General features: G+C 40.9%; 1 non-coding gene across 1 annotated transcript; it reads right to left on the reverse strand.

Moving 5' to 3' along the window:
• Nucleotides 1-360: 360 nt before the first annotated feature.
• LOC138817435 (U6 spliceosomal RNA) lies at nucleotides 361-468 on the reverse strand. The gene has a single exon (XR_011368880.1). It is a non-coding gene; the product is annotated as a U6 spliceosomal RNA (small nuclear RNA).
• Nucleotides 469-14,870: the final 14,402 nt, after the last annotated feature.

Below are 14,870 nucleotides of genomic sequence, written 5' to 3' on the forward strand. Positions count from 1 at the left end.
AAGAGGAGGATGGGAGACATCCACAGTTTTGTCTCCTTTAATTTTTAGAATTCCTTATCGATCTGAAGCAGTGTACAAAGGGCTTTCAACGCAGCATGTCAGTTTCTTAGGACAGTGCCTCCTGACCCATGTGCTCCTTTTGCCGTCCTCACTCATCTCTCCCGACCCACCAGTCCCTCAATTTACCTGGTTCTATTTTCACAGAAATGCGTTGAATATTAGGACTGCATTCATTCACCCTTCCTTTCTCTATCCACCGACTCCTTTCCCCATGACCCTCCCCCTCAACACATGTTTCAGCTTCCTGGTATTCATTGTATCAAGCTGTACAATAGTTGTCCAAAGGAGTTACACCATTTGAAAAACATGGAGTGCTTCGGGAATTTGTATGCCATCCTTGAGCAGAGGGCCATGCTAATCTTCTCTGTATCCTCCCAATTTTAGTATATGTGCTGCTGAAGTGAGAAGATCTCTTTTCTAAAGAAAAAAAAAATCAAACAACAGGGCTGGGATGGTGGCTCAGTGGTAGAGCGCTTGCCTTGCATGCTCGAGGCCCTGGGTTCAATTCCTCAGCACCACATAAGCAAAAAGAAAAAAGCCGGAAGTGGCGCTGTGGCTCAAGTGGTAGAGCGCTAGCCTTGAGCTGAAGAGCTGAGGGACAGCGCCCAGGCCCAGAGTTCAGGTCCCACAACCGGACCTAAAAAAAAAACAAAAAAAAATCAAACAACAAAATAATTACACATATTCATGGAATACCATGTGATATTTTTAACATTTCTATATAATGCCCAATGATCAAATCATGATCATGAGCATATCCACCATCTCAAACCTTTATCATGTTGGGGTTTTTTTTGTGTGTGTGCAGGATAATTCAAAATCTTCTCTAATGGCTATTTTGAAATAATAAACAATAACTATAGCCCTCCTCTGCCACAAAACTTGATTGGATCCAGCCCAAATCTTTTCGGTGTGAAGACTGAAAAATGCTAGTCACTAGGAACCCTTTTCATCAGTGGGTGCCAGGAACACGACCCTATGCCACACAACACACAATGAGCCCCTCTGCCCAGGCTCCTCTCTTTGGAGCTCAGCCCTGTTCTCTTTCTGACAGTGTGTCTTGAAGGACTAGTGACTGTCCTTTCCTGGGGCCAAGGCTCTTCAAGATTGCATCTTGAACATCTAGGACCTGAGCATTCTCTGCCCAGACGGATCTGAGTCATAACTAATATGCTGCAGGAGTCTCTTTCCCAGTTTGGTCCCACCAAAGGATAACGGATATGAAAAGGTTCAAGAGTGGGAGAAGTGGGTGGGGGAAGGGACAGGGCGGGGGGGGGGGGCTGTTGCTTGGAGATGGGACTGGACAAAGCCAGAAAGCAGGAAGGGAAGGGAAGGGAAGGTGACAGGCCAAAGGATGGAGTGTTTGCTTTACTCTTGTTCTGGCTCCACAAATGTGAGGGAGGTAATAAGAGTCTGATGTAGATGACCACAGTGAAGGGATGTTTTAGGAAGAAAAACTTAACAGTCTGGCACTTGCTAGGGGCTGCCCTACCCCCTACATCCCCCCATTTGGTATCTCGGGCTGCTTTTCAGGTCCAATAATTACATGTTTGGCCAAGGGATGGGATAGGGTAGAGCTGAGGTAAAGTGGGTGAGGCCCTCTGGGGAAAGATTGTTAGGTGTTCAAAGCTGCAAAAGCCCAGCCAAGTACAAGGAACAATGTTTGGCAGAGGAGGAGAGGCGGGGCCCCCTCCAGGCTGCCAGGCCAGGCCAGGTGCTGGGTCTGCTGTGGATGTGTGGGCACGGGTCCCCACACTTTCCCCATGGGGAGCCATTCTCTGGCTCTCTTCAAGTGAGAGCTGAGGTAAGAACACATCTGGGGATGCAGCTGACCCTTAGGGGGGTGACCTCATCTCTCCCTCCTGTTCCATGAATTCAGAGTGGCTTTGGGAATCGCAGCCTTTGGCTCAGTAGCTATTTTAATAACATGATCCTTCGAAGCAGCCCAGGCTCTGTCAGGCTGAGCTTCCCTTGCCTATTGGAAGACACAGTGTGTCCCACACCGTGCATGCTTCTACTCCTGAGAAAAACTGGATGGGACAGAGTCAGATGTTTATAACAATCCTCTTAAGAGGGCCAGTCAGGGTCCCATGATAAATATTTTCATTCCTTTTGAGGGCATATTTTCAATTGACCTAAGGATTTCCCACTAAGCTTTATCTCTCAAAGGTTCTATCATTTACCAATCTTAGCCTGGGGAAGAAGAACTTCCCAACGTATGACTTAAACCACAGCAAGCGCGTGCTGGACTACATACCTTGAAGTATGGAGTCCTTTGGCTGGGTGCCATTACCTTTGCTTTCCTCCGTTGTCCTACGCTGCTACATAGGTATTTCTGTGCTGCTCAGGGTGCTTCATAAGAAGTGGTACTCCCTGGTGAGTGATTATGTTGCAGCTACCCAACCATATAATCAAGGGCCCTGATAAATTCTGTGATCACTGTTGGGCAGTGATGAAGTGGGATTTGGTGCATCTTTGTGGGTTCTAGTTAGGCAATTAGGTACAATTAGAACATTCTTCCAGTATTTTTGTTGGCTTTTGCTTTCTTTGAGGCAGTCTCACCAGGAAGCTCACACTGGCTTGAAACTTACTTTGTGGATCAAGAAGGTCTTAAACTAGTAATCTTCCTACCTCAGCCTCCGACGTGCCTAGATTATAGGTGTGAACCACCATGCCAGGCTTTGCTTCTTCTTCTTTTTTTTTTTTGAGTGTGGATAATTATGAGCTATCATCATTCTCTTTGTACAAAGATACAAAGTAGGTCTGAAAATTTCAGAACATTGAAGATTCTTTTTTAGGGGGGAAGGATTATTATAAACTTGGCATAAAAGCATATATTCAAATATCTCAATGCGTACATGGAGAAATGCTTTTAAAACTCTTTCTTTCTGCATGTGGTCCGGGGCCCAAGAATGGAAGAGCTAATTCTGTACACCAAGACAATCACTGGCAAAGAGGAACCACTAAAAATATGCAGGTACAGCGTGAGGAGGTTAAACTTTAGAAGAGAGAAGAATGGAAGAAAAGATTCTCAAAGGGCATGAGAGGTGCTAGGAACCTTCAGCTATTCCCAAGTGGATAAGAGCCTCCTTGGCTAGGCAAATGGCGAGCAGGTGTGATTACAGGAGGCACTTGGTCTTTGGTGGTAGCGGGAATGCTTCATTCTGGCTCCACTAGATCTCCTGTAAGGAAAACAAATAAAGCAATAAAACCATTGCTTAGGTAACCAGGAGAAAAACTGGATGGGACAAAGTCAGATTTTTACAACAGTCCTCTTAAGAGAGTCAGGCAGGGTCCCATGATAAACATTTTCATTCCTTTTGAGGGCATATTTTCAGTTGACCTAAGGATTTCCCATTAAGCTTTATCTCTCAGAGGTTCTATCATTTACCAGTCTTAGCCTGGGGAAGAAGAACTTCCCAACACATATACTTTTTGAGGGAACAAATGACTTAAACCACAGCAAATGATCACCCAAAGCACTGGGGAAGAGAAAGTGTGCTGGCTAATCTTGATTGTCAACTTGACTGGGTTGAGTGATACCTAGGAGATTACTAAAATGTGCGTCCTTCTGAGTGTGTCTGATTAGCTTCTGAGGTCTCTGACCCAACTCAATGGTTTAAGCCACTGATGATTTAGATTTGGGGGAGAGACTATTAGGTCAGAGGATGCTAGAATTGTGGCAGGTGGGGCCTTCATCCAGGAAGTAGATCACTGGAGTTGAGTCTTTGAAGGGCAATCTTACCCTGGTCTCATCTTGTCTCCCATGAGACACACACTCCCACTCCAGTTCTGTCTCATCTCATCCCCAAAGCAGCGGATCTAGACAACCTTGAGCTGAAACCTTGAACACTGTGAGCCAAAAATACATCTCTCCTCTTTTAAAATAATTGGTCTTAGGCTCCGATTGCATTGACAAACAGCTGAATAACCCAGAAAGGAAGGCAGTCAATAAAGGGCATGCTTTCCAATACATTTCCACTGCTAGCAGCTGGAGATCCATTCCATTAGACATCTCTGTGAAGAACACATGCTGTAGAGTTATCTTGCTTATAGAGCAAGTGAATTGAGCTGGTCATTGGTTGAAGGATTATTTCAGAGTGTTTTAATTTTTAGCACTTCCAGCCATCTTGTGCAGGTGGTGTTTACAACTTCCTGTAACTCCAAGTGATCAAAGTGGATCAAAGTGACTTCTACTTCCCCAAATCTATCAAATCACTCCCCCCCCTCTTCTTTCTTCCCTTTCTCTTCCTTTTTCTCTCTTCCTTTCACTCTCCTTCCCTCATCTTCTCTCTTTCCATACTAAAAAGACCCAATTTAAGTCTCATGGACTTTTCCTGCCCGGGATGGCTTCGAACCACGATCCTCAGATCTCAGTCTCCTGAGTAGCTAGAATTATAGGTGTGAGCCACCAGTACCCAGCTCCTATACTATCTTTGCAAGACTTTTAATTTTAGGTAGGTACATAGGTAGGTAGGTAGGTAGGTAGGTAGATAGATAGATAGATAGATAGATAGATAGATAGATAGATAGATAGATAGATAGATAGATAGATAGATAGATAGATTATATCATGTTGTATTTGTGAGATTCATCCATGCTGACCAATTCTTAGTATCTCATTTGTGGCTACACTGAACCTGATTCACTCATTCCATTGTTCATGGATGCATAGGTAGTTTTAGGGTTGGAACTATTACAAATTATGAATTTATGAAATTTCTTTTTCGTGTCTTTCATGCACTTATGTAAGCATTTGTGTTGTATGCATGCTGGTATTGGGATATGAACTCAAGGCCTTGTGATTTTGATTGGCTTGTTTACAGCTGTTGAGACACACCTCCAATTCTAGTTTTTTGTTGGTTAATTGGAGATTAGAGTCTTGAGGATTCTGGGCACCTGTGGTTCATGCCTATAATCCTGGCTACAAAGGAGCCTGAGATCTGAGGATCAAGGTTTGAAGCAGGAAAGTTTGTGAGATTCTTACCTCCAATTAACCACCAAAAGGCTGGAAGTAGAGCTGTGGCTCATATAGTAGAGTTCCAGCCTTGAGCATAAAAGCTCAGGAACAGTGCCCAGGCCTTAGTCCAAGCCCCAGAACAGGAACACACACACACACACACACACACACACACACACACACACACACACACACACACACACACACACACACACACACACACACACACACACACACACACACACACACACACACACACACACACACACACACACACAGTCTTGAGGATTTTTTTCCCCTTGGTTGACTTTGAACCCTTGTCTTTAGATTTCTGATCCTAAGCCTCCTGTGTAGCTAGAACTATAGGTGTAAACCATCAATTCCTAGCTGTGCATACCTTTTATTGCTGAGTCAAATAGTATGTTCATCTTTTTTTTTTTTTTTTGGGGTCCGGTCGTGGGGCCTGAACTTTGGGCCTGGACACTGTCCCTCAGCTCTTCAGCTCAAGGCTAGCACTATACCACTTGACCACAGCACCACTTCCGGCTTTTAATTTTTTGCTTATATGGTGCTGAGGAATCGAACCCAGGGCCTCAAGCATGCAAGGCAAGCGCTCTACCAGTGAGCCACCTTCCCAGCCCAGTATGTTCGTCTTTAGAGGCAACCTGAATACAAATGTTAGGTTTCTTTCAGTGAACTCTCTTTCTAGGGTCTGCCCATTTAGACAGAAGTCTAATGGACCTTCTGATGCATGCTTTAGGTATTCTAAGTTACTCTTACATAGAAAGCAAAAGCAGGCTCTGAATATATGCTACCAATTTACTTCTATTCACGTATGCAATTTTATACCTTTGTGCCAAATGTTAAAAATGTTAAAATGACGTAGACCAAGTCTTCAAAGAGGGAAAAATACATCTAAATACAAGTGTTGTTGTTTATGTCATGCTGTAGCCAACATCTTTCCTGATCCTGGCTTGTTTGGTTTAGTAGATATATTGTCCATTGCCCTTAGAAGCTGTTTGATTGTTTGTGTTTGTGGTAGAATTGGAGCTTAACATAAGGCCTTATGTTCTTGCTTGTAGTTGTTTTTTTCACTCAAGGCTGGAGCTCTACTACTTGAGTCCCACCTCCACTTTCCTAAAAGCTGTTTTTAATCTATCCATTAACTTCAGAAACAAATGTCTTCAAAAACATCCAGATGATTAAAACCCAATTGGCACCTTCCTATCATTTTGGAGCATGAAATGCCTTCAACTCACACTTGTCTTGACCCTGGTACCCCTTCAAGGTTCCTTTTTTCTTGTTGCTCTTTCTGGTAATCTGGGCTTTATTTTTGCTGCTATTTTATGCATCAGAATTTTAGGATGAGGGCAAGGAAGGCAGTCACAACCCAGATTACCAGGCCCTCCTCTGTGAATCTCTAATTCAGTTAAGATTGGGTGAGGCCCAAGAACTTGCATTTCAAATAGATTACCAGATGATGGTGAGGTGGCTGAACTAGAAGATATACTGTTTCATTCAGTCTCTGTCTAGTAACATTGAACTATCTCTTCAAAAGAAGGTATTGTGTCTAGCCCAGCTGTTTCTAATTTTCTCATGTTGGATTGCACCCATCAACCAGAAAGTGATAAAACATAGCAATTTTTAAAAAATGGCTAGACCCATGTCCTGCATCACTTTAAAGAAAACAAAGCCAATGATATAAATAGTTAAAACAGGTCTTTCCCCAATATCCAGGAATCAAAAGCTTCTTTTTAACTGAGAGTTATATTTAAAGGAGTTTTCTTTACATTTTGGACATATTTGGGAATGAAACGGAAGGTTCTTGTACAACGCAAATCTCCCCCCTTCCATCATTAAAAAAAATATATGTCATTTATGATTGCAAGCCGGTGAAGCCAAATTTATTTATAATTCTCAGTAGCGTTAGGTTCTGGGGCAATCTAAAGACACAAACCTTCCTTTGTTTATCAAGTGAAATATCTGTTGAATGTACATTTTATGCGTATTTGTCCAGATATGGTCAAAACAGCCCAAACTCTCAGCTATCCGGGAGTGTCCTGTGATGTACAGTAGATAAAACAAACAGGAGGTGGAAGTCCCACCACAGTGTTAGTGGTGTACAAGAACCTGGTGTACAATGGCCGCCTGAAGTTGTAATGTGCTGTTCTCTAGTAAAGTCCTGTTTATCCACAGTGGCAGGGAGGCGTGGAAAGGATTTCTCCCCCATGTCTGAGATATAGCAGACAGAACTGGATCTCATTTCGCTATGCATCCTCAGGGAATGACTGCTTCCATGTATGGGAAAACTACTGCTTTTGACTGAAGATAAATTAAGCCTCCGGGTTAGAAGGAAATCTTGAAGGTCAGTATTCAGATGATAAAAGAAAATGGAGGCTTTCCTAGTTGTGGTGGAGGTCACTGAAGAGGGGAGGTTTATCAGCTTTCCAGCCACTGTGCTAATGAGCGATAAAGAGCTCTAATTTGAAGACTCCCTGGAGCTGTTAAAGTGTAGGTGAAATGCAGACCATTCATCAGCCTTGCAACAATCTCTCTCCTCACACAAACATAAAAGCAATTTTGGTGCGGTACGATTTCCCACCCAAGAATGAGAAGAAACCAAAAAGGGAACTAAATTAGACTATTCCAAAGCCCAACTAAGTAAGTACCAGGAAATAGATACTTGCAAGAGAGGGGGGGAGGACCAAAGGGAGAGGGGTAGAAAAATGAAAGGGGTAAAAGAGGGATTATGGAGGCAAGACTTCATTGTAAACACCACCAAATTGAGTAATATAAGGGAAGGGGTGGGTCAAAGTAGGGTGAAGATGTTGAAGGCATGACACAATCAAGATTCATTGTACAAAAACATGCCTTGTTTGAAATGAATTCCAATACATGAACACAAGAGGTTTTTCTTTGTTGTTGTTGTTTTTAATGTACTATGTGATTTCTTGTTGCTTTTGTGTGTTCTTCCCCCTGTGGTTTATCCTCTGATGTCACTGTATTTGATTTTGGTACCCTGGTATTGTATGTTCGTTTATCTGAATTAGGGAAGGGAAGGGGAACAACAGAATGGTGAGACAAAGGACAAAGGGGGAACCAACGCAACAGTGACACTCAGAAAAGAATGTTAGAAATGATCTGTACAACTAGAGAAGGAGATTGGGGGGAAGGGAAAGTAGGAGAAAAATGAGGGAGGAGGTAACAAGTTCGATGAGAAATGTACTTATTACCTTACTTACGTAACTATCACCCCTTTGTACATCACCTTGACAATAAAAAAATAAAGTGCTTCGTTAAACGGAAAAATAATTAAACACATAACCTAAATTTTAGATAAGTAAGGGAAGAGGTGGGTTGGGAGGGGGTGAGTGAGAATGTTGAAAGGAATGACATTGAGCAAGATGCACTGTATTCATAAACTGCTTTGGTGAATGGCAAGTCCATTGTACAATTACTTAAAGATGCTAAAAATACTCAAAAATATTTTATTACTACTTTGTGTGAGATAATATTCTAATCATCATTTACTAGGATTTAGTCACCTGACATAATCCTCATGATAGTGCCCCAATTTTCCAAATACAGTGCCATGTTTACAGATGAAGAAATAAGGGCACACAGTGATTTAATGCTGTAACATTTGTGCCTCAGTTTCCTCATCTGTAAACAAAACTAATAGAGGACAGATTTTTCAGTCCACAGGTATCTGACCCAAACTATTTTTTTCCTGATTAGAATTGTTTATGACTCATGATCAATAGTATATGTAAAACTTTATTTAGAGACTGTTCTTTTCATGGAATGAAATTCCAATGCCGTAGAATTTCTAAGCTAAGCACATATTGGGTGAAGGCCCAAGGTTACTCTTGCCCCTTTTCTTAACACAAGGCTTACCCTATCCCTTTCTTTTCCCCTGGATCAATCAAAAATAATTGGACAAATTACCATGTTGCTTCAGTCTACTGAAAATCCATTGAGTGGGAACTGGGGTAGCTGGGTCTGCTGTGGCACTGATTACCGTGTCACTTAAGGTAAATGACTGAATTCGTGTCATGAATCCCATCCATATTCATTTAGTGAACAGACTCAGTAATGACACTTCCATGTTTTAGGGCCTGTATTGGCCAGCTAGATGGAAGTAGGTTTACGCCACTTGCAAGGCACTCATTGGTTTAGGGAGGCTGTTATCAAAAATAGATGGACAAGAATAGGGCAATTTAGAGTATAAAAGAAACAGTGTAGTTTGGGATATTTTAGGTCCACATGTGAAATACATTTAGAAATATGAATCTTGGGTTCCAGGGATGAGAATTCAAAACTAGAGATTATGGTTTAGAAGTCAGAAATACAGAGACAGTATTTCAGTCTGCTAAAAAAAAAAAAAAAAAAAAAAAGTATAATTACCCATACAACGTAGCCAATCACTGAAGCATTCATCTGGTCATTATTCCACATGTGTTTATTGGAAGTCCTCTTTGCACCAGGCTTTGGGTGAAGTTTAAGGAATGAATAGGTCTGATTTAGTCTGCTTTTAGGATTCATATGAAAATTATAATTTTTCTGTTTTAATTATGTTTTATTATTTAAGAGGTTGTACAAAGGGGTTACAATTCAACATGTCAGTTTCTGAGTACAATGCATCTTGACCAATATTGTTATTACAATTAAAGAAAGCAATTTTAAAATAAAAAAATTCAGTTTGTCATTTGTACTAAGGAAGGAGTTGAAAAAACTAATGAAATAATGAAGATCTCTCAGAAGAGGTGAGATTTAAACTGAGATGTGTGTTAGCTTTGGCTCTCCAGAGAAACCAAACCAACAGGATATTGGAAAAAGCAAGCATGGAAGAGGGAAGAAGGAGAAAACAAAAGACAGAGAAAAAGAAAGAGTGGAGGAGAGGAGAGGAGCAGAGAAGAGAGGGAAATTTTCATAAAAATATTGAAATTAGCTCATGTAGTTATAGGGGCTTAGAAATTACAAGATCTGTAGCCAGGATTGCTGAGGGAGTAACTTCTAGTTCCAGTCCAAAGGCAGGCGAGACAACTAGTATTTGAACTCAGGGAGAATCAAACACAGAGAGACAAATCCCTGTTCTTAGCAATTTTGTTCTCTGCAGATCTTCAGTGGTTTGGATGAGGCCTACTCATATTGGGGAGGTCAGTCTGCTTTGCTCATTCTATAGATTCAAATGTTAAACTCACCAGAAAGACTCCACAAATGGGCCCAGCATTTATTATGTTTAACTAAAATATCTGGGCACTTGATGGCTCATGCAAGTGGATTCAATGAACCATCACAGCCCAAAGAAAGGAAAGGCTAGCTTAATCATACTGACTGCAGTAAAGAATGTTCTGTGGGACTTGAGACAAGTGATCAAAGAAAGGTCTTCAGAGAAAATGCATTCACTGTGCCAAAGAAATTGAAAAGCAATGACTTAGCTGCACAAACAACAATAAATAAATAAAACCTTGGGAAGAATCTGAGTCAGAATTTTAACAGTGGTAGAAAAATCAACGAAGGACTTTATAAGTAATGAATTATACTTTTATTATTACCTTGTATTTTTTCCATGTTGCACAATAAATTAATTGTATAGATCAGGTCTGAGACTAGATAGAATGAAGATAATTTTGTACCTCTTGCTTGACAGGAAGATTTGAAGACTGTAGTGACATGAAAGATGCGAATGAATTCTGAAACACTAAACAAGCAGAAGTCACATTATAGAGTCTATTAAATCTCTGCAGAATCATTTCTTATCAAAAGGCATCTTTCTTTTTTTTCTTTTCAACAAGAGGAACTAATTTATTTAATGAATGTTAATCTGTTTTAATGAATGTTAATCTCACCTTGCATAGCAGTTGCAATAAAATCCAAAGTTAATGGTTAATATTCTTTAGTGTTTTGAATATATTGTTACCTTTTTAGAGTCATTTGTTGCCAATGAGAAATGCTAAAAGAAAATGAAATTAAATTTCTTATGAAGGTTATCACCTAGACAGGTAAACTTTATCTTGTGTTAAGAAAACAGCATTAGCCAGGGGTCAGTGGTTTACTCTTATCTCCAATTAACCACCAGAAAACCAGAAGTGGTGTTGTGGCTCAAGTGTTAGAGCACTTGCCTTGAGCTGAAGAGCTCAAGAACAGTGCCCAGTCCCAGAGTTCAAACCCCATGACTGACCGCCCCACCCCAAAAAAAGAAAGAAAAAGAAAAAGAAAAGAAAAAAACAGCAATAATGCATTTTAAGGATTATAGGCTACTTTGTTCAGCCCACCTTCTGAAAGAGAACCCAAGATTGTCTAAGATGCTTTCCTGTGGCACCAAAGTCTTAAAAAAACGAGACACCTATCTTCAATCTTCCTCTATTACAGGACCTGTGCATTTTCAGTTAATAATAAATGGTGTTTCATAGAAAAAATTCTTTGCCATCTTTCTAATTTTGATAGAGCTGGGGAAAAGTAACACACAAGTCTCTAGCAGGTGAAGTTAGAAGAAACTGTGGAGTTACTTTTTTTGGCGGGGGGGGGGGGGGGGGGAGGAGATGGGTCTGGTCGTGGGGCCTGAACTCTGGGCCTGGGCGCTGTCCCTCAGCTCTTCTGCTCAAGGCTAGTGCTCTACCACTTGAGCCACAGCGCCACTTCCGGCTTTTTTTTTCTGCTTATGTGGTGCTGAGGAATGGAACCCAGGGCCTCAGGCATGCAAGGCAAGTGCTCTACCACTGAGCCACCTTCCCAGCCCTGTGCAGTTACTTTATAAAGATTTTGTGATGTCTCTAGTGAGTGATGCAGTGAGAATAGAATGTAGTAGTCTTTTGACTTCTGAGTATGAGCTCTTTCCACAACTCTACAATGCTCTTAAGACTAAGAATCACTACAAGACATATTTTGCTCTTCTGAAAATGGATCGGGCCCTGTCTCCTTGCTTCAGCAGTGTTCTTCAGAATAGAGATAGCCTAACTGTTTTTCTAATTACAAGAATACAGCCAAGTGCAGGTGGCTCACACCTGTAATCTTAGCTACTCAGGAGGCTGAGATCTTAGGATCTGAAGATCAAAGCCAGCCTTGGCAGAGAAGTGTGGGAGACTCTTATCTTATCTTATCTTATCTTCAACTAACCACCAGAAAACAAGAAGTTGACCTGCTTTGTCTCAAAGCAATAGAGTACTAGCCTTGAGCACAAAAACTTAGAGACAGTGAAAGCAGGGGTTATACTGTGCTTTCACTGTCTCTAAATTTGCCCATATAATTGTAACTCCTCTGTACAATATTTTCACAATAAAAAATCAAAAAAAACCCTTAGAGACAGTGTTCAGGCCTTGTGTTCAAGTCCCATGACTCTCTCTCTCTCTCTCTCTCTCTCTCTCTCTCTCTCTCTCTCTCTCTCTCTCTTTCTCTGTGACCACCCTCTTCTAGGCATCTCTTATGCTCCCTCCCTCCCTCCCTCCCTCTCTCTCTCTCTCTCTCTCTCGCTCTTTCTCTCTGTGTGTGTGTGTCTCTCTCTCTCTCTCTCACACACACACACATAAACACAAACTAATTATAAGAATTATTCAAAGTAAAGTGTTTTATGATAAGCAAAAGATTTTTTTCCTTTTTGGTTCCTTTTTACTTTTACAACAGGTTGGCCATCACACCTAGTTGCACAATTGAATCTAGTGCAAGTTGCTTAGCACAGACCTGGAACTGAATTTGTTGCATGCAGAAATCTCATTTCTACCTGTTTGAGTCTTTGTCAGCTTGCCACCAAAGGAGCAAGGAAGAAAATAAGAAAGTTCAAGAATTCATCACAGTTGTTGAGATATATAAGAAAAGGCAAAAAAGAAAAACTTTGCCAAGGTATTTAGTGCTTATATGCAGTTTTCCATGTACAGAATATTCATTTTATATATTTCCTGTTGAGTTCTTGGCATAGACAACACACTTAAGATACTATTATCAAAAACCTAGCTATTGCTGGGCACCAAAGGCTCACACCTATAATCCTAGCAACTCCTAAGATTGAAGTCTAAGGATTGTGGTTTGAAACTAGCCCAGGGAAAGAACATCCATGAAACTCTCATTTCAAATTAACACCATAATCAGGCACTGGACTGTGGCTCAAGTGGTAGAGCACTAGCCTTGAGAAAAGAAAGCTCAGAGACAGTGCCAGGGCCCTTAGTTCATGACCAGTACAACAACAACAACTAAATAAAACAGATTTATGACCTCAACTTACTATGCCAATTAGGTGATGATATTATCAAAATTCAAATCATAATTTATATCTTTGATTTTTCTCAAAGTCTAATTGTTTATCTTTCTTTTCTAGAATTGATTTGTATCTCCCTCAGCAGTGACAGCCCAGTCTCTGGCACTGCCCTCTCTTCTGTTATTATAATAGCCTGAAAATTAGGATTCTTGACTCTTTTGGATCTTTTATCAGCCAACAGCCGATTGATGTTATTAAATCAATCTACTGCTCAACATGCTTCAATGTTTCCGTTCCATTAGAAGAACAGCCACAGGATTCCACTTATTCAAGATTCCCTTCCACTCCCATCTTCTCTTCTCTGCCTTGCTAAGCCCTCATCAGGCATACCACATGCAAATGTTCTCAAAACTTATTAAACACATTCCCACTCTAGGGTATTGGCATGTTCCATCGTCTCTACTTGAAACTGTCTTCCTCTGTAATATTCAGTAAATGCCAAATTCACACATTGAAATCCAATGTGATGGTCTTGGGATTCTGGGTCTTGGGGAGGTGATGAAGTCAGGATGGAGGATGGAGTGCTCATGAACGTGAAACATGAGTTTTTGCTCATGTTGCTCTCTGCTTCCTACTGTGTCAGAATACAATAAAAATATGGCCATTTGCTAACCAGAAAGAAGAGTGCCTTTATCAACCCACTAGTAGCTTTGATCTTGGACTTCTTGCCTTCTAAATCCATCAGAAATGAATTGTTGAGCCACTCTGTTGGGGTTTTTTTTGTTGTTATTACAGCATCTGGAACTTACTAAGACATTTCATCTTTATACGTAGCTAATTCCCTTGCCTCCTGTAGGTCTTTCCCAAATCCACATTATCAGTGAATCTACCCATGAAACCCACTTAAGATTCTCCCTAGCTATCCTCAGCTTTAGCCTTTGGAATAGAATGTGGAGTTCACACTAGATGCTTTACTTTTATTTATACTTTTTCTATAAGAACATAATTTGGCAAGACTAGCTTCACAATAATACTTACTGGTTGCATGGATTGATGGTTGATTTTTTTTCTCCCCCAAACACCACACTAGTTGATTTATGCACATCCAATTTAATTCTCAAATAGTTTTGACTTCATTGGTCCAACAGGCAAGTTGAAAAACAACAGAAGAAAATATCATCCCAAATTCCCTTGGCTCAGCAGAACTGGAAACTAAGCCCATGGCTCCTGCTCCTACTCCTTCATCCTCCCTTACTGTAAGAGTAAGGCTGCTTCATGAATAGGAAGACATATAAAACATGGCTGAATGAAGCATACTTTCAGTATGATATGTAAATCTATTCAATATGGCTCATGGTGAACCACAGCTCAGTATAAAAGAAAGCAGATCTCTCTCTCTCTCTCTCTCTCTCTCTCTCTCTCTCTCTCTCTCTCTCTCTCTCTCTCTCTCTCTCTCTCTCTCTCTCTCCTCCCTCCTCCACCTTTCTCTCCCCCCCTCTCCCCCCCTGTCTTCTACTTCACATTGCTACTTTAAATCTCAGGTAGTTATCTGAAGTCTATAGTATCACCAATATATAGGTATATTAACCTTAGGCATCTACCAGTTTGTTGTATATGTACACATATACTTTGTGGTTGATTCTTCAGGAAATATGTACT

The sequence above is a fragment of the Dipodomys merriami genome, unplaced genomic scaffold, assembly GCF_024711535.1.
Source record: "Dipodomys merriami isolate MVZ:Mamm:240054 unplaced genomic scaffold, mDipMer1.0.p SCAF_7, whole genome shotgun sequence".
Classification (NCBI taxonomy): Eukaryota; Metazoa; Chordata; class Mammalia; order Rodentia; family Heteromyidae; genus Dipodomys; species Dipodomys merriami.